General features: G+C 45.4%; 1 protein-coding gene and 1 pseudogene across 1 annotated transcript in view; one reads left to right on the top strand and one right to left on the bottom strand.

Moving 5' to 3' along the window:
- The window catches only part of LOC111957434 (LETM1 domain-containing protein LETM2, mitochondrial), a 22,851-nt gene extending 22,805 nt beyond the window's left edge, over nucleotides 1–46 (bottom strand). Inside the window, exon 1 of the mRNA XM_023978253.2 lies at nucleotides 1–46. This exon is cut by the window's left edge and continues 193 nt beyond it. The gene's annotated coding sequence lies outside the window, so the exon portion shown is untranslated.
- Nucleotides 47–1,251: 1,205 nt separating this feature from the next.
- LOC111958177 (histone-lysine N-methyltransferase NSD3-like) overlaps nucleotides 1,252–20,000 on the top strand; it is a 30,453-nt pseudogene continuing 11,704 nt past the window's right edge.

Genomic DNA, 20,000 nt, shown 5'->3' with positions numbered 1-20,000 from the left:
TCGCCCATTTTTTGCTGCTGCTCTGAAAAGGTTATTGCAATTCACATAAGCATGATTGTTGTTGACGTACTAGATCAGGCGAGGATGGGATTGTTTGACAGGGCTGAGAACCAATAGATTGAGTAATATTTTCCCAGTGGGAACCAATCCACTTAAAGGGAAGACCCACTCATATCGGGGTTTGATTAACTGCATTTGATTGAAAAGAAGCTTCCCTTCAAACGTAAATTGCACCAGTAATAAAGTAATAATAACAAATACTGTATGATTTTACATTCTAATATGCATCAAAGAGCGGTACCGTAGCGCCAAGTCTAGGTCCAAAAGGCTTCTTAAGAGCTTCTACACCAAGCCATAAGACCGCTAAACAGTTAATCAAATGGTTACCTGGACTATTTGCATTACCCTGTAAATAGCCTCGTTATTGTTATTTTTATTGTTTCTCTTTTATTTTTTACTTTAGTTTATTTAGTCAAGATTTTTCTTAAGTCTTATTTTTCTTAAAACTGCATTGTTGGTTAAGGGCTTGAAAGTTAGCATTCGGCGCATGTGACAAATAACATTTGATTTGGTTTGAAGAGTGGGCAGGTGCTATAAAATGGCACATATGGTCAAACCAAAGTACATAGACATTGAACTCACTGTATGCCTCACAATTTGCACACAGGCTAGTGTAGGCTATTATAGTAAGTTATACATTATATAAGACTACACTATGAAATATATAGCCTACACACTATTGATATATATAGCCTGCACACTAGTGCCTTTCTCACATTTCTATGTTGAGGTACAGTAGCCTATGTTTTATTATCTGTCAGGTTTACTAAATCTGCTGAGTGCAGTCAAGGCCTCCTGGGCCATTATGTCCTCTTAACCTTTCATGCCATAATACATGGGCTGGGCTATCTATCATATCATGATCGTTCCACATTGATTATTTCAGATAATATTTTTTTTCAATTAAGAGAATATCTAAACAGGAATTTATATTTTCACCATCTATTTAGGACATGATGTTTGACATTAGGCCATATGAGCTGGCCCAATTTGTTTCTGTTTACATAGCTTATACCAACGTTATCCAGACCTAACTTATGCATACAATATTTTTGCTGTATTTTATTTTTCATTGTTTTCCTAATAGGCCTGTATTTTTATTCTGCTGCTGAGATGTTCTCTAAACGATTAGAACTACACATCCCGGTTTGCGCCTGGTTGTGTGACCCCCACCAATCGGGAGCTTGTGATTTGGCGCTGAGCGAGACAGACAAGGCCCAAAGCAGGGTGCTTTTGTTACAGCTGAAGGAAGAGGGAGCCAGTAAAATGAAAATACATAAGGGGGCGAGATCATTCCCACCAAGATTCCGCAAAATACTAGGCCTTAGGTTCTACAGCAAATAGACAAGACATGGAGACCGAGCAGTGACCGTAAATTGCCCCTATTAATGAATTGCGTTAGAAACGGAGAGGCCTGCATTCTAATATTTTCCCAAGATTTTTTATTTTATCCCTTTTTGTAATTTGCACAAGGAAGCGCAGATATCTGGTGTATGTGTTTAGAATGGGACACGCTGAAGGTATTGACATTTTATTTTAATACATCTCGCGACTCTCACAGCATCTTTCGTTCTCCGTTCTCATAATCTTTCTCATTGATAAACAGCTTGCTGACATCCTAACTGTGCATTTAGCAAAGGTTTTCGCCGTGTGGATTTAGGTTTATATTTCAACATTTTCTTCAAACGAATGATGGAGGTGTTATCACGATAGACAATTTGATTTAAAGGGGCAAAGGCAGCCATATTGGCAACAATGTATAGCGTCCTTTGCCATCTTGTTTCTAGTCTTCCGCGTCGTATTGAAATGTCAACATACATGAGTAAACATTGCGGACGTGTCAGAATGCAAGAACATCGTCTCGGCTTTAGATACGTGTTTTTATATTGACACGATATTTCATTTGCCAGTGTTCATGAGAGCTAACTACGCTAGCTAGATAAAAACATCGCAGCAGAACAGTGCACAGCACSGCTGCTAATGATGCAGTTCAATCACTCAGTACAATGTAACAATATTTCAGTCTGTGTGCGCATCGTTTTCTTCAATAAAGTGACCCCAGTGTTACAGTGTATCAACTCGTGTATACAAAGCTGGACTGCGTGATCTACATTACTTTATATTCTCATCCAGCAGTAGTAGCTGTGATACATATTAATGAGAATGAATTTCCCATTATATCACCTTGTGAATGGCAATAAAGGCTGCTTTATCTCAATCAAATCCAGGTTTAGTCGACACCAAAAAAGGACACATTGATTCAAGGTTATTTTGTGCATGTAACAACGTTATGACACTTTATTTAACTGTTCAATTTCGGAATCAATGTATTATTATTGTAATTATCACTGTATTATCCCTGTACTTCTGTCTCACCCAGGGCATGGGAGCTTGGCCATCTAGGCTATGCTTTCACATCTAGAGCTGTTTGACTGAATGAAATGTGTAGGTCCTGCCTACACATTAATAGTACATTGCATTTATTCATGGTGGTTTGAGATCAAACAATATGATTTTTTTTAGAAGTGAAATTAAGGATTTGGCATATTTTGGCAGAGGCAAAAACAAAGGCATTTATTAGATACACACAGTCTATTTATACTGCTTGAACTGACCAGGAAAAACTCTGTGCCCTAAACTGTAGGCTATCACTCTGACTGTATAGGCAATCATAAGAGGGTTTTTCCTGATCAGGTCARAAGGTCAGAAAAACTACCATAACTACAACAGCGGTTAACTTAAATAACCACAACATTGCCTACTACCGTGCAATCATTATGAGTCGTTCAGAACTGCTAATTGTGCCTGTGCTGTTTGAGTGATGAGTTGCATTCTTTGGCACTCAAAGGTTGGCTCTGATGTCTCCACTACTGGCAGGGATCTCTCATATTATACAGACATTACACAGAGTTACTGTGGCCCCTGAGACTATGGCAGCCTAGCTCATTCAGTCAGTGTTTCCCAAAACGTATATCTCATAGCGTGATGATCTTGATCTACATTTTTATTATTTTGGTAATCTATCTGTACGTGAACATTTACCAGTTGAGTATCAGGACACTAATAGTGTTTAAGATTAGGACACTAATAACAACTTTATAACATTAAAGTTAATTAGAGGCCAGCCTTTAAAATGATGGGGGAAAGCAAAGCGTTCAGCAGACATATTTTTGTTAATTCAGTGCACACTGTGCAMGGAGCTCTTAGGTCTTATTATGGGAAAGAGATTTCAAGCATGAAAACATTTAGATCAGTTTTATTATTTGATGCATCGAAAGAATATCACACCAGTTCTCATCAGAACAGTCTGTGCCTTTCCTTACCAGTAGGATTAGATTAGATATATAGACAGTTCTGTTATCTCGTTATACTGTAAATCACATTATTTCTCTACCTGGAATAATTGATAAACATTTCTTACCCTTGATTAAAAAAGATAGATGCACAGTAGTAGATCTGATTGTTCTTTCAGTCACATCCTTTCTAACATCATATCAACCCATATCAATATATCAAGCCCTCTCCTATGTGTCTGTCCTCTTCCAGGTCCAGCCAGAGAACAGGACAGTTAAGGATGCAGGAGCACAACAATGGATTTCTCCTTTTCTTTCATGCAAGGGATCATGGGAAATACAATTCAGCAACCCCCTCAGCTCATTGACTCAGCCAACATCCGTCAGGAGGGCGCCTACGACACCGGTAGCGATGAGGGCGGAGGCCCCTCCTACGACACTGCCCTGGAAGCAGAGTTCTCCTACCCGCCCTCGGCCTCCGAGGACATGCCCCCAGTCTCCAACGGTTACCCTCCTGGGCTGGGGCTGTACGAGCCCCAGGCCAAGTTCTCCATGTACCCCCAGTTTCCCAACGGCTCGGCCAATGGCTATGGGGCCATCCGGGGCTACGGAGAGCACTGCCTCATGCCTGGGGAGGGAACGGTCCTGAGGGCACCTGTCCTCCAAGAGAGACCCTGCTCCCCTCTGTCTCCTCCACCTTCACACCACCCACACCCCCACCTCCACCTCCATCACCCTCATTATCACCATCCTCATCACTACCACCCTCAACCTCACCCACATCCCTACCCTCACAGCCCTCTGTCCCTGCCCTCCCAACACCACCTCCCCCCACCACCTCACCTCATGTCCCACGTTCTCCCCCCTCCTCCCCCGTTACTCTTGCCCTCCACCAGCCCTCCCCCCTCCCTCCTGGACAGCACCTCCTCCTCACATCCCCCTCACACCCCCCCTGCTCCCTCCAGCGGGATCCTGAAGAAGACCAGCTCTCCAGAGATCAAACTGAAGATCATAAAGACGTACCAGAACGGGAGGGAGCTGTTTGAGTCTGCGCTGTGTGGAGACCTGCTGCAGGAGTCCCAAGCCAGCGAGGACTCCCAGACCCACAGCAGACACGAGACGAAGAAGGAGAATAGGAAAAATACAGCCAGTCTGCTGGAGCAAGAAGAAGGGCAGGAGCAAGACCAGGAGCAGCCACAGGGGGAAACTATAGGGCAGGCCAGGGACATCCAGACCCACACCCAGGCCCAGACCCAGCCACGGGAGCTGCCTGTGGGGCAGACTGAGAAGCCACAGAAGACCCCCATCAAAGCAGAGCCCAAGGCACCTAAGGCAAGTGTTGGTTTGCGCCTTCTCTGTTGGTTGAGGTCATCCAGTGCGATTAATTCACTATTCAGTACTCAAAGAGTAACTGTTTCAACAGTTTCAGACATCTGAAAATAAGCGATTAGTGGACAATTGCATACACCCATCTGATTCTTTTAAATCTACAGAAAGTGTCTTGGGGGTAGGGCATGACTGCCTGTTGTTAATTGAGTGTATGTGTTTTCTCTCCCTCCTGTACTGTAGGTCCAGAAGCAGTACCCTACAGTGATAACAGGTACAGGTTGCTATAAGAACCACGAGGTGGGGGACCTGGTGTGGGCCAAAGTGGGTACCTACCCCTGGTGGCCCTGCATGGTCTCCTGTGACCCCCAGATGAACGTCCACACACGCATCAACACCCGAGGTGAACAAACACACACACACACACTGCTGTCATGGAGCATGTCATGGAGCATAAAATGTGTATACTTTTTTCCAAATTAAAATCGAATCAAATTTAATTTGTCTCAAGCGCCAAATACAACAGTGAAATGCTTACTTACAAGCCCTGAACCAACAATGCAGTTTTAAGAAAAATACGTGTTAAGTAAAAAATAGATAAGTAAAAAATAAGAAATAAAAGTAACAAATAATTAAAGAGCAGCAGTAAAATAACTATAGCAAGACTATATACCTGGGGTACCGGTAAAGAGTCAATGTGCGGGGGGGCACTGGTTAGTCAAAGGTAATATGTGCATGTAGGTAGAGTTAAAGTGACTGCATAGATAATAAACAGAGAATAGCAGCAGCGCAAAGGCAGGGGGGCAATGCAAATAGTCTGGGTAGCCATTTGATTAGCTGTTCAGGAGTCTTATGGCTTGGGGGTAGAAGCTGTTGAGAAGCCTTTTGGACCTAGACTTGGCACTCCAGTACAGCACTTATAGACATAACTGTTTAAAAGCCTCTAACTGCTGTCTGCCTGTGTCCCTCCTGGCCCTCCAGGTCACAGAGAGTACCATGTGCAGTTCTTTGGCAGTGTGGCAGAGCGGGCCTGGGTCCATGAGAAGAGAGTGGTCATGTACCAGGGAGAACACCAGTTTGATGAGCTGCAGGCTGAGACTCTACGCAAGACCACCAAGACAGCAGAGAGACACAAGGTAGAGACACAGCACTGCATGGCCTGACAAGTATACCCTCCTCACACTCTGGACACTGGTTTAAAGAGTAACTTTAATGAAGAAGAGAAAAAAATAATCGAAAACCAGATGTTTTAGACTTAGTTATTGTTAAACATGTAAATTATGGTCATCATTTTGACAGTGATATATTTTGGTCTTTTAGTAGTAAATCTAGCTCTTTTTGCTCCTAGCGGTCCAACTCTACCATTGAAATCTTGATGTAGAGGCACCTTGAGAAGGTGCCTCTCTTCAGGGATCATCAAATAGATTCAACTGTGGGCCGATCTTTTCTTGAGCGGATAAAACATAATCATTTCAAAACTTGCTTGCATTTGTATAAGATCACATATATCTCTATGCATAGGAATACTTTGGAACAGATTTCCAAAATAAAATCACTTGGAGCTGATTTGCTGGTGTTTTTACAGTATTTTGTGCCCAGAAATAAAAATAAATAAATAAATATATTTCTTATAAATATAAAAATATTTTTTTTTTGCTAAACAAACTTGGGGTGCCAAATAAAATCACCCGCGGGCCAAGTGTGTCACGTGGGTCGCCAGTTGGGGAACCCTGCTCTACGTCATCTCAAGAGAGGGGTTCAGAATAAAATCCACTCCCTTCTAGATGTGCTGGGTGGTACCACCTCAAGGCTCACTATAAAAGCAGGTGACAGGACATTATTTGGCAATGGTTTTGTTAAGTGGAGTGTGTCAATCAATATACAGTGCATTCGGAAAGGATTCAGACCCCTTGACTTTTTCCACATTTTGTTACGTTACAGCCTTATTCTAACATGGGCTAAATAAATATGTTTCCTCATCAATCTACACAAAATACCCCATAGGTATATCCTAACAGGTTTTTAGATATGTTTGTAAATCTATTAAAAATAAAAATCAGTACCTATGTACATAAGTATTCAGACCCTTTGCTATGAGACTGAGCATCCTGTTTCCATTGATCATCCTTTAGGTATTTCTACAACTTGATTGGAGTCCACCTGTGGTAAATTCAATTGATTGGACATGATTTGGAAAGGCACACACCAGTCTATATAAGGACCCACAATTAACAGTGCATGTCAGAGCAAAAACCAAGCCATGAGGTTGAAGGAATGGTCCTTAGTGCTCCGACACAGGATTGTGTCAAGGCACAGATCTGTGGAAGGGTACAAAAACAATTCTGCAGCATTGAAGGTCCCCAAGAACACAGTGGCCTCCATCATTCTTAAATGGAAGTAGTTTGGAACCACCAAGACTCTTGGCCACCCGGCCAAACTGAGCAATCGGGAGAATGGCATTGGTCAGGGAGGTGACCAAGAACCCGATGGTTACTTTGACAGAGCTCCAGAGTTCCTCTGTGGAGATGAGAGAACCTTCCAGAAGGACAACCATCTCTGCAGCACTCCACCAATCAGGCCTTAATGGTAAAGTGGCCAGACGGAAGCCACTCCTCAGTAAAAGGCACATGACAGCCCGCTTGGACTTTGCCAAAAGGCACCTAAAAGACTCTCAAACCATGATAAACAAGATTCTCTGGTCTGATGAAACTAAGACTGAAATCCTTGGCCTGAGTGCCAAGCCGAGGAAGTCTGGAGGAAACCTGGCACTATCTCTACGGTGACGCATGGTGGTGACAGCATCATGCTGAGGGGAAATTTTTCAGGGGCAGGGACTGGGAGACTAGTCAGTATCGAAGGAAAGATGAAGTACAGAGAGATCCTTGTTGAAAACCTGCTCCAGATCACTTAGGACCTCAGACTGGGGTGAAGGTTCACCTTCCAACAGGTCAAGACCCTAAGCACACAGCCAATACAACACAAGAGTGGCTTCAGGACAAGTCTCTGAATGTCCTTGAGTGGCTCAGCCAGAGCCCGGACTTGAACCCAATCGAACATCTCTGAAGTGACCCTAAAATAGCTGTGCAATGACTCTCCCCATCCAACCTGACAGAGCTTGAGAGGATCTGCAGAGAAGAATGGGAGAAACTCCCCAAATACCGGTGTGCCAAGTTTGTAGCGTCATACCCAAGAAGACTCAAGGCGGTAATCGCTGCCACGGGTGCTTCAAAAAAGTCTGAATACTTATGTAAATGTGATATTTCAGTTGATTATCTTTTATAAATTTGCTAACATTTATAAAAAAAACTGTTTTTGCTTTGTCATTATGGTGTGTAGACTGATAAGGGGAAAAAACAATTTAATCCATTTTAGAATAAGTCTGTAACAACAAAACTTTGAAATAGTTAAGGGGTCTGAATACTTTCCGCAAGGCACATTTCCGCATATGACCAAATTCAATGTTTTTGCTTACCGTTTAATAAACAAAAATACATAGTTTGTCAAGATCGGTGTGGAAGAACTTGACTGGCCTGCACAGAGCTCTGACCTCAACATCATCGAGCACCTTTGGGATGAATTGGAACGCCGACTGCAAGACAGGCCTAATCGTCCAACATCAGTGCCTGACCTCACTTAAGCTCTTGTAACTGAATGGAAGAAAGTCCCCGCAGCAATGTTCCAACATCTAGTGGAAAGCCTTCAGAAGAGTGGAGGCTGTTATAGCAGAAAAGGGGGGATCAACTCCATATTAAGGCCKATGATTTTGGAATGAGATGTTCGATAGGCAGGTGTCCACATACTTTTGGTGAAGTAGTGTAAGAAGAGTCTACTTTTAATAACTCTGATTATGTAGTTTTGTTTTCATACTAATCTTAGTTYAATGCACTGACTGGATAAGAGCGTCTTCCAAATGACTACAATGTAATGTAAATTGTATGTATGTATGTGTGTGTCAGCTGATGAAGCCCTTCCCCCAGAGAGAGCGTGCTCAGTGGGAGGTGGGCGTCGGCCATGCAGAGGACGCCTTTCTGATGACGCAGCAGGAACGCATCGACAACTATACCTTCATCTATGTCGACCCTGACCCCAACGCCCCCCCGCCCACCAAGAAGACCCCTGTCAGGGCTGCCATCCGCACCCAAAGCTCCTCCAGCTCAACCAGTAAGAAAGAAGAAGGAGCAGTGACATCACCGGACCGGGCGGAGCCAGCCAGAAGACAGCCTCGTAGGCAGTGTAGTGTTCCTAATGCAGACAACCCAGCCGACCTCAAAACCTCGGAGGGAGAAAAGGACCAGCGCGGGGACCCTGGACAGCCCATCCCCCCAGCCCGGAAGACCCAGTCTGAAGCACGGGGAACCCAGGAGTCCTGTGCCCCGGTACGGGCCTGGAAGACAGCCGCTGCCAGGAAGCTGCTGCCTCTCTCCATCACAATGAAGAAACTGAATGTAAAGATCACCAAGTGTGACCAAATGTGGCCTCTGCTAAAGAGGAAGTCCCTGCCCTCACCACAGAGGGAGAGAGACGTGGAGAGGGAGGACGGAGAGGGCCGGCAGGCCGATCTGGGATCTTTTTCAGCAGAGGTGGGTGCTCTCTATTTGTCTAGACATCCTAGTTGACAATGATGTTAAAAGTTGTTGTCGCTCTAAACTGAATTGAAGCATTTATTTCTAAGTGGAGTTTTTTTTCTCTCCAGCAGGGCTGTAGAGTTAAGCCAGAACCCAGTCCAGAGGAAGAGGGTGATGAGGAGAGAAAGGAGAAGGAGGAGAAGAGAAGTGACCAGGAAGCAGCACAGCACACCTCCTTTCCTGGGTCTCAGCAGAGCACCCCACCAGGTACATAACACTTCTACAGCAGTGTTTGTGCATGCGTGTGTATGCACATGTGTTTGGACGTTTTCTGGCTGCTGGAATATGTAAATATTGTGTTGGTGTGAATATGTTCCCCAATATGTTCCCCACAGATCAGACCTTTAACCAGGTGTTTAACCACGTGTCTCCTTCCTGTAGGTTCTCAGGAGCGTAAGCAGCAGCGTAGGTCAGTGAGGAGCAGATCTGAGTCAGAGAAAGGCTGTGAGGCCGTTCCCAAGAAGAAGACCAAAAAGGAACAGGTACCAACCTGCTGCTACCACCTACTGTTCTGTTCCCCTCTGTAGTGTAGCATGTTATTTCACTCTGTTCTCTAGAGGAGGATTACAATACAACATAAAGATATTCAACATCCCTCTCTCGCTTTCTCTGTCTCCCTGCAGGCTGAGATGGCTCCTGAGACCACTCTGAGAACAGGCTCACAGAAAGGTAGAGACTCCAGCTCTGTCCTATGACTCTCTTTCCTATCCTGCTCTAAGCATACTGGCTTTGTTTAACGTGTTGGGGGAAGCAGTGTTGTGGAGGTGTGTGTTAACGTGTGGTGTGGTGTGTAGGAGCCAGTGAGATCTCGGATGCCTGTAAGCCTCTGAAGAAACGCAGCAGAGCCTCCACAGACGTAGAGATGGCCTCCTCTCAGTACAGAGACACATCCGACTCTGACTCTAGAGGCCTCAACGACCCCCAGGTAAACAGACACACACATGCAAACACACACACAGACAGATAGACACACACTCACTCACTCATGCTCTCTCTCCTATGTAGAGTCTGTTTGGGAAGAGTTTGGACAGCCCAGCAGCAGTAGATGCCGACGCGTCAGACAGCCAGTCAGTGGATTCCAGTCTGTCCAGACAAGGAAGCAGCACAGCCAAGAGAGACACTGTCTGCCAGGTAGGCCAAGAGAGACACTGTCTGCCAGGTAGGCCAAGAGAGACACTGTCTGCAGGTAGGCCAAGAGAGACACTGTCTGCCAGGTAGGCCAAGAGAGACACTGTCTGCCAGGTAGGCCAAGAGAGACACTGTCTGCCAGGTAGGCCAAGAGGGACACTGTCTGCCAGGTAGGCCAAGAGGTCTCCTGACCCAGCCCTTGTCCTATTGTCTGTCTTTCTTCCTACTTTTCTCTCTCTGCTCTCTGTGTCTTTTTAAATAGCTGATACAAAAAAAAGGTTTTATACCCCGTTGGTGATAACTCTTCCTCTGTGTAGATCTGTGAGGTGTATGGAGAGGGTCTGGTGTCGTGTGAGGGGGACTGCTGTCGGCTGTTCCATCTGGAGTGCCTGGGCCTCACCTTCCTACCTGAGGGCACATTTACCTGTCTGGAATGTAGAAACGGTGAGACACGACACGATGTCACAACGTATACACTATGCATTTACATCCTAATCATTACTTGACCTGTACAACCATTAGACAAGTTCTCTTTGATTGCTCCTTTCATCTTTACAGTCTCATTTAGGCTGAAATGGCTGAAAGGATTATTCAAGTTATTCCAAGACACATCCTTCTACTTTGTGAATGCTAATGAAGCTATGAGTGTGAACAGAGAAAATACTGCTCAAGCRCTGATTATGCAAATGACCCTACAGACAAATCTATGTGTGATTTCAGCCCGGCAGCCTAATTGACATTGAGAGATTTCTCTGATGGAGGAACCTTTGTCTCTGACACACACGCTCTCCCTTCCTCTCTCTGCCCCCTCCCTCCTCTCTAGGCTCTCACTCGTGTTTCAGCTGTAAGACGGGGGGAGGGGAGGTGTTGCGCTGCTCTGTGGTTGGCTGCGGGCGATATTACCATGATGACTGCGTGCACAAACTCCCTGGCACTGTGGGAGGGGGTACGGGCGGGGGGTTCCACTGCCCCCAACATACCTGCACCACCTGCTGCCTGGAGAGAGACCTGCACCAAGCTGCCAAAGGTAGGGGGCAGAACACTGGTCTAGATGAAGGAGAGGAACGGAAGCCACGTTAAGCTTTTAAAACATCCCTCAAATACTGTTAGTGTTATTCTCTCTCCCTCCCTTCCTCCCCTCTCCCTAGGACGTATGATGCGTTGTCTGCGCTGCCCGGTGGCGTACCACACAGGGGACAGCTGCGTGGCAGCGGGCAGTGTGGTCCTCACCCACCACATCATGATCTGCAGCAGCCATGGCATCACCAAGAGGAACGGCCTCCTCTCCTCACCCGTCAACGTGACCTGGTGCTTCCTCTGTGCCCGAGGTAAGATCTATCTCCCACTTTAGACCTCCTGTAGGGGTACCCACCCTGACTCACTCACCTTTTTCTGTGTCCCAAATGGCATCCTATTCACTATATAGTCCATTACTATTGACCAGGGCCCCTGACCCACTGTCTCTTTAAGGGAAGCTTCCAGATTCAGCCCCGTGGCTTCATAGTGCTTGGCTCTGGAGGACAGCAGGGGAGAGGGATGTTGCTTTGTCCTGCCCCTTAGGCAAGCGTTTGAGTGAATAGASCCATAGCTACAACTTAACCAACTCCTTCTGTTCCTCTCAGGGTTAGCCAGAGCTTCCATTCATGTTGGTTCCTGTGATCATGGCCAGCCAATTGTGACCCTCTGTCTCTCTCTCTGACTCTGATCCCCTCTTCTCTAATCATTCAACTCTATAACACTTTATTTATTCCCATAGAGATAATTGATGTGTGATGCTCTCGCTGAGACCACAGAGGCTTAGCTGAGCTCAGATACACCATAGCAGCAGCAGGAGGGGGAGAGTACTGGTCCACTGAGCTCTGTCTGTGTTTGGAAAAAATGTCATTGAGCCTTCACTTATGATGCATTTGCCTGTTTGTGAATGTATTAGTGACATTTGTCCCCATGGTTACTAAAAGCAGTTGATTCTCAATTTCTTATAAGCGAAGTGCACTGTATATCTACAGTATTCTGTTTGGACGACTCTTTCATTTAACTTATTACTCCGTTTTTTTCTCTCGTTTATGTGTTCTAACAGCGTATGTGTTCTTTCTTTCCTGTGGAATCATGGGTACTGTAGTCTGATTGCGGCTCACCCCATCTCTTCCTGTGTGTCTTGTGTAGGACTGTTAGTGCAGGACCTTACTGACATCATATTAAGTTCATATGCCTATAAGTCCCACTACCTTCTGACTGAGTCAAATCGTGCTGAGTTGAAATTACCTATGATTCCCTCTTCTTGGACAGCTACCAAAAAGAATATTGGGAAAGGTAACATAACTGTTTTACTCTCTCTCCCTTTTCCTACTGGTGCGTGTGTATGTATGTTAGTATGTGTGTTTTGAATGTGTCTAGACTTCCCACATTTGATTTGTTATTCCTCTTTATTGCTTGGTTCTGCCTCTAAAGTGTGAACAGACAATCTGCTGCTATTAATGCTACAACAGGGCTTAAAATAACCTGTCAGGGAGCCTAACATGCACAGGTTCAACAGGAACCACGTTAACAAAGTGTTACAGACATTAAGCTCGTCTCTGTGAAACGGTGGAATGAGGCACTTTGCACAAACCCAAAATAGAATCTGTACAAGCGGACCATAGCACACTGTAACATAACATCATCCCATTTCATCATCATCATTGGGAAGGGTGATGACCTGTCTCACTGGGTTATTGTACATCCTGTAAGGGGCTTGTTGCTGCTGAAGTCACACACAGTTATTTTACACCCTGTCTGTCTGAGGGCTTGTTGCTGCTGAAGTCACACACGGTTATTTTACGCCCTGTCTGTCTGAGGGCTTGTTGCTGCTGAAGTCACAAACACGGTTATTTTACGCCCTGTCTGTCTGAGGGCTTGTTGNGTTGCTGCTGAAGTCACAAACACGGTTATTTTACGCCCTGTCTGTCTGAGGGCTTGTTGCTGCTGAAGTCACAAACACGGTTATTTTACGACCTGCCTGTCTGAGGGCTTGTTGCTGCTGAAGTCACAAACACGGTTATTTTACGACCTGTCTGTCTGAGGGCTTGTTGCTGCTGGAGGAACACAACTTCTTTGCTTTAGCACTTTGATCCTGTCTTCATCTGAAAGACTAAATCTAATGGTGTTATTTTGATGACTGCTAAGTTCTGTTTTTGAATGAAAATAATTGTCCCTCATTTATCTGCTGCTCTCACTTTACTGCGATCTGTCTTGGATGTTTGCTGTCTCGTTTTGAGGTTTTGCTTTGTTAAGGAGTTAATTATTCCAAGAAATATTGATTGTGATAGGTTATAGCTCATAGCAGTTATACTATTCCTCACAAGCACATCAATTCGATGAAGAAATCAATGTTTGAATAAAATGCTGACAGTCTTCCTTCTAGTTGTCATATAATGTGATTATTACTCATCAACGATATTACCCATTTGACATTTAAAACACATTCACAACCACATGCTGTTGAGATTCCATCCAAGACTATGTGGAGTACAGTGGTGCAGGGAAGTGAAACATCCCCCTTTACAAGCAGGAGTGCATGGCAGCTTTGTGCCGTTCTGTTGTTTTGGTAATAGTTTGTTTGTGATTTATGGTTTATTTACAGATGTATTATTATCATGGGTGCTATAGCATGTGTTGTGATTGTACAATGGGCCTTGTACTCTAAACCTGCCTGTCAGACATTCCATTACACCATCAATGACTGACTGCTGAGGTAAAAGCAGAGGACCTCAGCATTATCAACACTGCTTTCTCTTATCAAAATGGTGTCCACAACAGCATAATTTTCATCTACATAAAGCAATCTTTATTATATTGTGGGAGTTAGAAATTATTCTAACAATGTGACTCGTTTGGGAAAGACTCGAGAGATATCTATCCTTAGCCACTTCTCATACACATGAAACGAGCGGATGCAATGTCACAATGGCTCCACCTAGTTCTCTGGAAGACTATATTACTTACTTGGGCAAAGCATTGCTCACAGTGTAAAGTGAAGTGGTTGAATGATTGGCATGCCTAAGGATGAGGCTTAGAGTGTGGTGGCSTCTAGTGCCCAGGTGTGGAAGTACATTCTCTAACCCTGTGTTGCTCTTTTCTCTCTACACATACACACACACACCTGCAGGAGAGAAGCTGCTGTGCTGTGCATTGTGCCCGGCGTCGTTCCACCCAGAGTGTTTGGAGATGGAGATGCCAGAGGGGGCGTGGTCCTGCAGGGAGTGTAGGGCAGGAAAGAAACCCCACTACAAACAGATCGTCTGGGTCAAACTGGGAAACTACAGGTTAGCAGCACGAGTTGACGCATACCTAAAATATGTTGGAGAGGAGGTTACTAATGGTATAGTAAACATATGTAAAAAAAATAATAATAAAAATAATAAAAAAAATTAAAAAATTAATGAAGATACTTGCATATGCTCCCAAAAATGTAATGGATAAACATCAAATGTTCCCATTTCCGACTCGTCCTCTCTGTCCCAACTGATGCCGGAACTTCTACAGACGTGTAAGCTGGAGCATTGGTACATTGTGGGAGGCAACCAGTCTGTCTAGAGTAGGAGTGTGCAAACTTTTTGGCTCGAGGGCCACATTGGGATTTTGAAATTCAACGGAGGGACGCATTTTTGTTAAAATGTATTTGTGGGGGCCTCCCGAGTGGCGCAGCAGTCTAAGGAACTGCATCGCAGTGCTTGAGGTGTCACTACAGACCCGGGTTCGATCCCAGGCGGTGTCACACCTGACCGTGACTGGGAGACTCATGAGGCGGCGCACAATTGGCCCAGCGTTGTCCGGGTTAGGAGAGGTTTTGGCAGGCCGATATATCCTTGTCCCATCGTGCTCTAGCGACTCCTGTGGCGGGCCGGGCGCAGTGCACGCTGACTTGGTCACCAGGTGTACTGTGTTTCCTCCAACACATTGGTGCGGCTGGCTTCCAGGTTAAGCGGGCATTGTGTCAAGAGGCAGTGCGGCTTGGACTGGTCGTGTTTCGGAGGACACACGGCTCTCGACCTTCACCTCTCCCGAGTCCTTACGGGAGTTGCAGCGATGAGACAAAACTGTAACTACTAATTGGATACCATGAAATTGGGGAGAAAAAAGGGCAAAAAGAGAAATTGGTATTAATGTCTCGCGGGCCAGATTGAAGTGCCCAGCGGGCCGTACCTTGCGCCCCCCCCCCCCTCCCCACCGCCACTTATAGCTATAGTGTAACTTCTGGATGGTAACATTTCTTTCCTGATCTTCCATGCTGTCCCTGTCTCACAGTCAGGTGGTGGCCAGCGACGATCTGTTAACCCTCGCCTATGGTGCCCCAACATCCAGACGCTCCGTCACTGACCTCGAGAATTCCGCGTCTTCTTCTTTGGTTCCATGACTACTACTGTGATACCAGGGCCGTGTGTTTCCCCTACGTGGAGAACGACAAGACCCCCTGTCACTGGCCAATCACACATCAACAAGACCTTCAAAAGGTGAGGCCACCTTGGGCTCTGTACTCTGTGCTACAATAGATTGGGAATCGTCAAGGGAAACTATGAAATGGACTATTGGTTCTTGAGTGAAATGATAGTGCCTTGACCCTGAGTGTGTGAGAACAGGCACAGTGTAATTCCATCCCTTCTGTGTGTGTCAGTCTGGAGGAGGCTGCTCGCAGTTCCAGAGCTCAAGGCTCAGAGGGAGAGTAGGGAGGCCCTGGAGCAGGAACGCAACTCACGCAAACCCTCACCATACAAGTTCATCAAGGTAATACATCCAGTCATACTATATACACCCCAGTGGAGGCTGCTGAGGGGAGGAACGGCTCATAATAATGGCTGGAACGGAGCAAATGGAATTGCATCAACCATGTGTATGATCTATTTGATATCATTCCTCTGATTCCGCTCCAGCACAACACGAGCTCGTCTCCCAATTAAGGTGCCACCAACTCCTGTGTTAACCCCTGCCTACAAACACATACCCTGCCCTACAACACATACCCTGCCCTACAAACAATACCCTGCCCTACAAACACATACCCTGCCCTAACAATACATACCCTGCCCTACAAATCTTCTGCCATATAAAGTCTTGCTTTGCCAAACAAATGGAATGAGCTGAATGAGACCTCTTTATTTCTCATTGTGACATTGTTGTCATGTCTCTCTCAGCAACAGCCAGTGGGAAAGGTGCAGGTGCACATAGCCGACCTGTTCAGAAATCCACGATGCAACTGTAAGCCCAAGACAACACCCTGCAGCTGGACTCCCAAGTTCTCAACCGCATGCTGCAGTATGAGTGTCACTCACAGGTTTGGTGTGTGTGTGTGTTGTGTGTGTGTGTGTTTTCGTGTGCAGCCCTATTCAGCCCTGTTTTCCTGTTCTAGGTGTGTCCAGCAGGTGATAGCTGTGAGAACCAATGCTATTCGAAGCGTCTGTACTCTGAGACAGAAGTCATTAAGACAGAGGGTTGCGGCTGGGGCCTCAAGACCAACCAGGCCCTCAGGAAGGTGAGTGAGGTGTCACTGGGGTGGACGTAGTGTGGGGCCTGGTTCTATTTCTATCCCTAGACCCTAACCCTTTAGGTGTCCTTTGAAATTGACTGGCATTAGCAGCATTGTGAGGGTTCCACCTAGCCTGTCATATTGTTTGAACCTATCCAAACCTTTCAGATCTGTGAACAGGCTGAGGGCTTAGGGAACGGGGTTAAAGACCAAAATGGAACCGAGCCTGTGTTATGTGTAGCTCAGAGATGATTATTAATAACACCACAGGTGTGCTTTGTTGTAAGTATTGATGTGTATTGTGTTTTGTATGTGCTCTGTGCCTCTTCCGCAGGGAGATTTTGTGACAGAGTACGTGGGAGAGGTGATCGATTCAGAGGAGTGCCAGCAGCGAATCAAACGCGCTCATGAGAACCACGTGACCGACTTCTACATGCTCACTCTCACCAAGGTAATGACATTTTAGACTGTGTCCCAGTAGTCTGAAATGGGCTCCTTTAATTGACATCTCCACCTCATGACCGGTAATACATAGTATGTGTATGAATCTGTTAAGCTATTTGTCTCTCTCGCTGTTCAGTAGTGTGCGTCTCTTGGCTGTGTGTGGGGGMGTCTAACGGTGTGTATATGTCTAACTGCCTGTGTGTGTGCGTGTGTGTTCTTCAGGACCGGGTGATAGATGCCGGGCCCAAAGGGAACTCCTCTCGCTTCATTAACCACAGCTGCAGCCCCAACTGTGAGACACAGAAATGGACTGTCAACGGAGACATACGCATAGGCCTCTTCACCCTGTGTGACATGGAGGCTGGTGAGGAGAGCAGCACACACATGTTCTGTATCTTTGTTGATTGATCTCTCTGATCGATCTCCTGTCTCCTGCAGGCATTGAGGTGACGTTTAACTGTAATAGTCTGTGTGTGTGTTCTTCAGAGGATACTAGCAGACCTGACGTTCTTAAACTATAATCGTGACAACTTCTTAGATCGCGGTAACACGCAGCAAGGTCGTCGTGCCACTGGGTGGTGCTGAGAAGAACTCGTCGCCTCTGATGTCATGAAGAGCATGGCGAGAGCTCTCCGTGGGGGGTGCGGGTGTGGATCGTCAGAGTAAGCGGTGAGAACTTGGGAATGACCTCACATTCTCAATTATGGTGGATAGTCCAAGAGCAGGTCATCGATGTAGGGAATCAAGTGAGCAACTGTGTGGATGTCATGAGCTGCATGAGGATACTGTGCACTGTTAAGCAGATCCATGTCTGTCATGTAGAGAGCATGCCATGAGAGTTACGTTCGTGGATGTCAGTAGACGAAGCAATTGAGAAACATATTGTGTGTATAATTGTTCTGTACAGCATGTATGACGCATTCTGGTTTGCAGGTGTGTAGTGTCAGAATGAGCATGGGAGACTGTGTGATGTCAGAGAGCATGAGACTGTGTGATGTCCAGAGAAGCATGGACTTGGGGGGGCGGGAGTTGTAAGCGGGAAATTTGCTTGTGCTTCTAGTCCGACAGTGCAGCTATATTTAACAGTAATGCTAACAAATTCACAACAACTACGTTATAATAACGCACAAATTGTAAAGGCGATGAAATAAGAATATGTACATATCAGTGGGGCAAAAAAAGTATTTAGTCAGCACCAATTGTGCAGTTCTATAAAAAGATGAGAGAGGCCTGTATATTTCATCAATAGGTACACTTCAACTAGACAGACAAAATGAGAAAAAAAAATCCAGAAAATCACATTGTAGATTTTTAGACTTTATTTGCAAATTATGTGGAAAATAAAGTATTGTGGTCACCTTACAAACAAGCAAGATTCTGGTCTCACAGACTGTAACTCTCTTCTTTAAGAAGGCTCTCTGTCCTCTAACCCGTTACCTGTATTAATGGCACCTGTTTGAACCTTAAAAGACACCTGTCCACAACCTCAAACAGTCCAACTCCAAAACTCCACTAGGCCAAGACCAAAGACAGCGTGCAAAGGACACCAGAAACAACAATTGTAGACCTGCACAAGGCTGGAAGACTGAATCTGCATAGGTAAGGCAACTTGGTTTGAAGAAATAACTAGTGGAGCAATTATTAGGAAATGGAAGACATACAAGACCACTGATAATCTCCCTCGAGTCTGGGGCTCGCACGCAAGATCTCACCCGGTGGGTGTCAAAATGATCACAGAACGTGCACAGTCAAAATCCCAGAAACCACACGGGGGGACTAGTGAATGACCTTGCAGACGATGCTGGGACCAACGTAACAAAGCTACCATCGGAGTAACACACTCACGCCGCCAGGGACTCAATCCTGCAGTGCCAGACGTGTCCCCTGCTTAACCAGTACATTGTCCAGGCCGTCGTGAAAGTTTGCTAGAGAGCATATTGGATGATCCAGAAGAAGATTGGAGAACTGTCAATATGGTAGATGACACAAAAATAGAACTTTTTGGTAAAAAACTCAACTCGTCGTGTTTGGAGGACAAGAATGCTGAGTTGCATCCAAAGAACACCATACCTACTGTGAAGCATGGGGGTGGAAACATATGCTTTGGGCTGTTTTTCTGTAAAGGGACAGGACGACTGATCGTTGTAAAGGAAAGAATGAATGGCATGTATCGTGAGATTTTGAGTGAAAACCTCCTTCCATCAGCAAGGGCATTGAAGATGAAACGTGGTGGGTCTTTCAGCATGAAAATGATCCCAACACACCGCCCGGCAACGAAGGAGTGCTTCGTAAGAAGCATTTAAGGTCCTGGAGTGGCCTAGCCAGTCTCCAGATCTCAACCCATAGAAAATCTTTGGAGGAGTTGAAAGTCCGTGTTGCCCAGCAACAGCCCAAACCATCACTGCTCTAGAGGAAAGATCTCATGGAGGAAGGGGCCAAATACCAGCAACAGTGTGTGAAACCTTGTGAAGACTTACAGAAAACGTTTGACGTCTGCATTGCCAAAAAGGGTATATAACAAAGTATTGAGATAAACTTTTGTTATTGACCAAATACTTATTTTCCACCATAATTTGCAAATAAATTCATTAAAAATCCTACATGTGATTTCTGGATTTTTTTTTT

The sequence above is a fragment of the Salvelinus sp. IW2-2015 genome, linkage group LG33 (assembly GCF_002910315.2).
Source record: "Salvelinus sp. IW2-2015 linkage group LG33, ASM291031v2, whole genome shotgun sequence".
NCBI lineage: Eukaryota > Metazoa > Chordata > Actinopteri > Salmoniformes > Salmonidae > Salvelinus > Salvelinus sp. IW2-2015.
This window is presented reverse-complemented; position numbering and strand designations above follow the sequence as displayed.